This window comes from Vulpes vulpes, chromosome X (assembly GCF_048418805.1).
Source record: "Vulpes vulpes isolate BD-2025 chromosome X, VulVul3, whole genome shotgun sequence".
In the NCBI taxonomy this organism is placed as follows: domain Eukaryota; kingdom Metazoa; phylum Chordata; class Mammalia; order Carnivora; family Canidae; genus Vulpes; species Vulpes vulpes.
The window spans coordinates 39761336-39767798 of NC_132796.1; the positions used below are offsets into that span (position 1 = coordinate 39761336).

The following is a 6463-nucleotide window of genomic DNA, read 5'->3' on the forward strand; positions in this document are numbered from 1 at the left end:
GAGACTATTTGGGCCTTTTCCCTTTTTTGTTTGTTACCAGAGATTTGTTTTCCACTTCACTTTTATTGCTCTTGTCCCTTTTTTTCCAGCTTAGTTTACAGCGTTCTTCCATTCATGTTTTTAAATTTTATTTTTATAATAGTTATATATACACATATTTGGAAAAGTCATATACTTATGCAAATAGATTATTTCATAACAGCACATTCCCTGTTATGTCTCTCCCATTTCTGTTCCCCAGAAGCAACCATTTTCAACTCTTTTAGCTAATTCTTAGGATTGGCATGAGTTAAAAACATGCTTATATTGCTATTCCTTGCATATCAAGTTTTAAATGTTTTTCATTAGTTTCCCAATGCAGAGTATTGATATGTGTGTTTAGTTACCTTTCACCATTACTCTACCTCCACCATACATATCTATACTCCCTGTGCCCTATCCTTGCAGAGCAGCTATATGGTTACTTTGGTTAAGTCATAATAATTTAACCATAATCATAAACCATTATTGGAACTATACAAATGCTATGTATCTTGGAATATTCTTTCCTGTGTATTTTTTTTGTTTTCTTAATATTAACATCTTTTTTCCTCATGTTAACATCTAACATCTTTTTTTTCCTAATATTAACATCATTTTCTCTTTCTTTTTTTTATGGTGAAAAAATTTCTATTTAGATTTATAGCCGGCTGGACTCAGTTTAGATGATCCCAATTTTGTTGGCAACTACCAAAGCATCATAGTCAAGAGCCAGTTAAACATGTGCTTTCTTCTCTCCATTAGGCCTTCTCAAGGTGTAGACCTTGGCGACATCAATGTCATAGAGCTTCTTCACAGCCTGTTTGACCTGGTGCTTATTAGCCTTTACATCCACAATGAACACAAGTGTGTTGTCTTCTATTTTCTTCATGGCTGACTCAATAGTCAGGGGGAACTTGATGATGGCATAGTGATCAAGCTTGTTTCTCCTGGCGGTGCTCTTTCGAGGATATTTGGGCTGCCTTTGGAGACGCAGGGTCTTGGGTTGTCGGAATGTGGGTGACGTGCGGATCTTCTTTTTTTGTGACTGTGCACGCCTTTCAGCACTGCTTTCTTAGTTTTCAAAGCCTTTGCTTTGGTTTAGGCTTTGGAAGGGGCAGGGACTTCCTTCTTCGCCTTCGGTGCCATCTTCGTGAAAGGCTCGTTTTCTCTCTTACAAGTGCTTCACTCTCAAATTGTGCTCCATTAGGTAAATAGCTTCATAATATATTAATATATATTAATAACTATCAATTTCATTTCCTTGAAGAAATCTCTTCTGAAAACTGCTGGTTGTTCTCTCCACGTACTGCAGTTGTCCTTTGAGATTTCACTCCACCGATCATATCAGGAATTTCCTTCCCTCTTCCTGGAGTCTGCCCCCATGGCCTGAATCCCATGTCTTCCTCTTTTTGGGTTTACTCCCTCAAAATTGTTGAGATCTTGCACATCTGAAAAAAAAGGTTTTATTCTACTCTCATCCTTACTTGATTGTTTCGGTTCTTGTTAAATCCTATATTGGGATTATTTGTCTTTCTTATGAATTCTTATTATTCAAATATTAGATCTTCTCAACAGATTCTCCAGTTCTCTTGTCTTTTATCTCCTATTTTCTTAAATCTGTCTTTTCACTCTGTTTTATAGGAGATTGTTCTCAATTTGTACTGTAACCATTTTATTGAGGTTTTTCCATGTTTTTATTTCTTTGTTCTTATTCTTATTTCCTAAGTATGGCTTTTTAAAAGATACTTCCTGTTCTTATTTCCAGGGAGCTTTTTGTTTGTGTGTTTTTAAGATCATCTAGTCTCATAAAATCTGTTTCTTCCATACTAACTTGAAGTCTGTCATTCCTTTTCTAATTTCTGGAAGAAAAACATTTCACTCCTTTGTTTTCAATTACCTTCTTTATTTTCAATCTTTTCATTTTTAAACAAATGCATTTTAGACTGTAAATTTCCTTCTAAATGCTGTTTTAGCTGCATATTACAAGTTCTAAAATGTAGTACTTGCCTTGTCATTCGGTTTTAGATTTCTATTGCAGTTTTTTTGTTGATCATGAGTTAGTTCTGAGAGCATTTTTAAGTTTACAGACACTGTTGTATTGTTAACCAGCTTTCTCTGGTGCTTGATTTCTAATTCAATTTATTGTAATCAGAAAAGCACATGGTCAATATAATAACAGATCTTTCTCTATTTTTTTTTTTAGAGAGAGAGTGCACACATGTGTGTGCATTGAGGCGGCTGGGTAGAGGGAGAAAGAGAGAATCTTAAGCAGTTTCCACACCCAGCACAGAGCCCAACCCAGGGCTCCATCTCACAACCCTGAGATCATGATCCGAGTGGAAATCAAGAGTCAGATGCTCAACTGACTGAGCTACCCAGGGTCCCTATAACAATAGATCTTTTATACCTTTTTAGACTCCTTTTAAGTTCTAGTAAGTGATTAATTTTTGCAAACATTCCATGTATACTTAGAAATAATGTACATTTTGTATTTATTGGCTGCTAATTTTGTTGTTCAAAGATTCTGTATCCTTGATAATTTTCTGTCTGCTTGCTCTATCAGTTTATAACAGAGATGTTCTTAAATCTCTCATTGTGATTATGGATTGTTGTATAAATGTCTGGAGGCAATATCGTCAGTTACATACAAGTTGAGGGCTACTGTATTTCTGGTAGAATTTGCATTATATTATTGCAAATTCTCTCTCTATTCCAATTAGTGCTTTTTGCTTCAAATTCTAATTTGACATATTAATATAGGTTTATCTTTTTAGGGTGAGTATTTGCATGGTATATATTTTTCAATTCCTTAATTTTCAATATTTTTGTGAGATGTTCTTTTATTTATGCCTTATATAGTTGAATTTTTAAATATTCCACTATTTTAATAAAAGTATAATCTGTTTTTTTTCAGTACCAATAAGTTTTTATTCATTGTATTTTCCCAAGGTAAAGAGAGAAGGGAAAAGGGTCAGCATGTGTGTTACAAGACAATAGCAAGTGGGAAAGGAAGTACCTGGCACAGCAACATCAACCATCAAATAAACACTCCCCAGAGATGGAGTCACTAAAGCCCAAGAGGGCTCAGTCTCCTGCAGTTCAGAAATGAGGGGAAGGGATCAGGTTAAGAACAGATAGGTACAGCTTTCCTACCACCACCACCCTCCCCGCCCCAATAAATTCAAGATTTCACAAAGCTTTGGTTTCTAGCAGTAAACATGGAGTTACATTCATCCGTCTCCTATTAAACAATCTTGTGGCCACTTTGACAGAAGTTTCTTGCACCTGCATAAAAGTTCCTGAGTGACTTGGATATACATTCATCTTCCTTTCTTGGTCTCCTGACCCTACTTTCTACATTCAAGGCCCCCCTCGTTGCTTCAGCTTCCCTCTACCCTCAGCCTGGAGAGATTAAAGTAGGTTTGTTCCATCCAAATACAAGTGTATTAGTATGAATCACATCAAGGAATGGTCTTGACACAGGAGATTGAGAACAAGGGAGGAAGTGTTCTTCGCTTCTTTAGAACGTGAAATGTGTAGGTGTGGGGCTTTTTCTTGGAAGGAGGGATAGGAGAAGGGTAGGGTAGGAGTTAAGTTTTTAGGACAGAAGATCTGGCCCAAAAAAGGAAATACGGGAAGGGAACACAAAAGGATAGTCCAAGGCTGCCACACTTCAAGAGGGGTCACCAAGCTATGTTCCAGTTTCTTTTCCTGGTGCAGAACCTTTTGTCAAAGATGCTTTGGCTATTTTTCTCAATACAAAAAAGAAGTTTGTAAACAATAAAACCCCAAAAGAACATGGAGAAGACCAACACATTATATTTACACAAACCAGGCCACCAAGCAATCACCCAATCAGCTATTCATGAAAACCTACAAAACCCAGACAAATACAATCACTAGAGGGGGCAGCAAGCAGGGGAGACAAGAACCCAGGATCAGACACACATCACCCAAAGTGTTCTATTGCATCTGCCCCATTTCAACACAGTGAGGTAGGTTTGTGGTGATCTCACAGCATATTAAGTAAAACCTTCTTTTATCCTTTAGCTACCACGACACTAATCACTGCTGCAGCAGGGCAGGACACTGGCTCTGGACACTGCAAAGAAGCCATGGCTTATGGTCTCTCTGGAAGTCAACAAGAAAAGCCCAGAATTTATAAAGGTTAAGAAAGTTAGCCTTTGCTTCATACACCGCATCCCTGGGCAGCTCAAGATGGGTTCCAGAGTTACTATTCTTAAACCTATCCTTACCAACTCATCTTTAAAACACGCGCGCACGCACACACACATACACCCTGTTGTGCATGGTAGGCCTAGCCCAATCCAGCAAAGGATGGATCCGGTATGTAAAGTGAGTCCCGTGCCCTGGGATTAGAAGTCTGGAACAGGAATCCTTTATTACACGTATAGACAACCCTCAACTAATCCTGGCTTCCCCTCCGCACCTTTTAGTTGGTGCGGCCTCTCCTAACGTTACTTCCTATACCAGCTTTTCCTGTTTAGACCAATTTCCAATCTTCCACTAGAAGGAGATCAAGTCATGGAGCAACTGAGTTAAAATCTCATCTCCCATGGAACACTGAAGGTAGAGGGGTTTCAAGAGAACACTATGGCAGAAAAGCCAGCTCTAATTGGCAAAAATGAGGTAGTTCAATAGGCTATGCACTCCAAATAGTTGCTCTCCCTGGTGATAAAACAAAAAGTATTCTGCTGTGCAGACCTGGAGCTGCTGCTGACTTATCCTGAGATTGTTCATGTACCTGAGAACACAGTGCAGGAACGAGGGCCTTAAGATTAAAATACACAAAAATACAAAAACCAGAATATTTATATTACGAAAAAAAAAAGTTAAAATGCACAAGATACGTCATTCGCACACAGCTAGTGCAGTTGGCATCCTGGAGAAAGTGGGGCCCAAGGTGCGGTTGTCCAAGGGAGCAAATAAATAAAATCCTATCAGCCCAGAATGGGGTGGGATTAAGCTTAGGAGCAGGAGGTCTGTAGCTCCAACACAACAATCCCTGTGGCTACTGTCACAACCCATTGCTTGGGACAGTCCTCAGCACCCTATCCCAAGAGTGGGTTATGGGACAAGATGTAGAAAAACCCTGCCTTACCCCTTAGAGATTCCCTCCCCATAGAATATAGTGGTCGTGGGTTGGGCCCATCAATCTGGTCTCATGCTTCATCTCTACACTCTGGCATGGGAAAAATTATTATTACATGTCCTTCTTTGAAAGGAAAACAACTTCCCTATCCACGCTACTTTCAAAAGCTGGAGATCTGAGGGTGGAGACTCAGGTAAAGCACACGGGGAGGGATTTTCTTCAGAACTCTCCACAAGCATTTGGATAGAGCACAGTTGTAATTCATTTGCCTCACCCCTTCCCCCCTACCCTGCCAAGAGGGAAGAGGGGGTGAGGCTGTGGGACCCTGGCCTGAGATATATGGCAGAGCCAGCTGCCCCCTACCCACCTTGTCCCCACTTTCTCCACTCTGCCGATTGATGCCTGCTCCTCCAAACTTCCTGATCACAAAAAGAATTACCCCCACCCAGTGTAGCTCAATTCTGGGCCTCTGGGAGTAGGGCAGGGCTATGGATCTCTTCTTCTTCCTCCCGAAAGTAGGCTGGCTTTCCCTGTGAGCTGGGGGCCTGCTGGGCCTTCAGTGGACACGAGGCTATACCATATGGCTGATGCTCTGGCAGAAATGGCACTTCTTGGGCTGGGGTGGCAGCTTGCATTCCTTGGCATGGTGGTCTAGACCTCCACAGTTGTAGCACCTGTTTCCCTTTGATCTGCGCCTGCATGTTCTTCCCTTTGGGTCGCCTCTCACTCCCAATACAAAATACTCCACCAGGTCCGGTGACCCGGATAGATTCTAAGCCTTTAGCAGACTTCTTAAAGGTGAACTCCACCGCCTCACCCTCCTTCAGGCTCCGGAAGCCCTCCATGTGCAGCTTGCTCTGGTGCACAAAGACATCCACCGGGGGTCAAGCGCGACCCCGGCGCGGGCGGTCATGGACAGGAAGCCGAACCCCATGCGCACGTTGAACCACTTACAGATGCCGGCACCGTGCAGCAGCTGCGGCTCCTCTGCCGCCCGGGCGGCGTCCTCCGGCGCCTCCTCCCGCGCCTTGGCGCAGCCACCTGCAAACTGCTGGTTTGACACAGAGCCCATGGTGGTCGGCTGAGCCCGCGGCCCCGGGCCCCTGGTCGGGTGGCTGCTGGCCCCAGAGAAGTCCGGAGGCCTATAATCTGTTTTAATTACTAATGTATCTTGATTTATTTTATATTTTCTATTGTCCAATTATTTTTTGTTATTTTTTTCATGTCTTCTGTTTGATAGATAAAATTTTCCATTTGTTGATCTGGAAGCTATATATTTTTAATTAGTTAATTTGTTACCTTCAAATTTTAAAATACATATTCTTCTTT

The 6463-nt window shown here is 41.3% G+C and overlaps 1 pseudogene; it reads right to left on the minus strand.

The window, feature by feature from the left end:
- Positions 1-5589: 5589 nt before the first annotated feature.
- LOC140596246 (protein lin-28 homolog A-like) lies at positions 5590-6206 on the minus strand (annotated as a pseudogene).
- Positions 6207-6463: the final 257 nt, after the last annotated feature.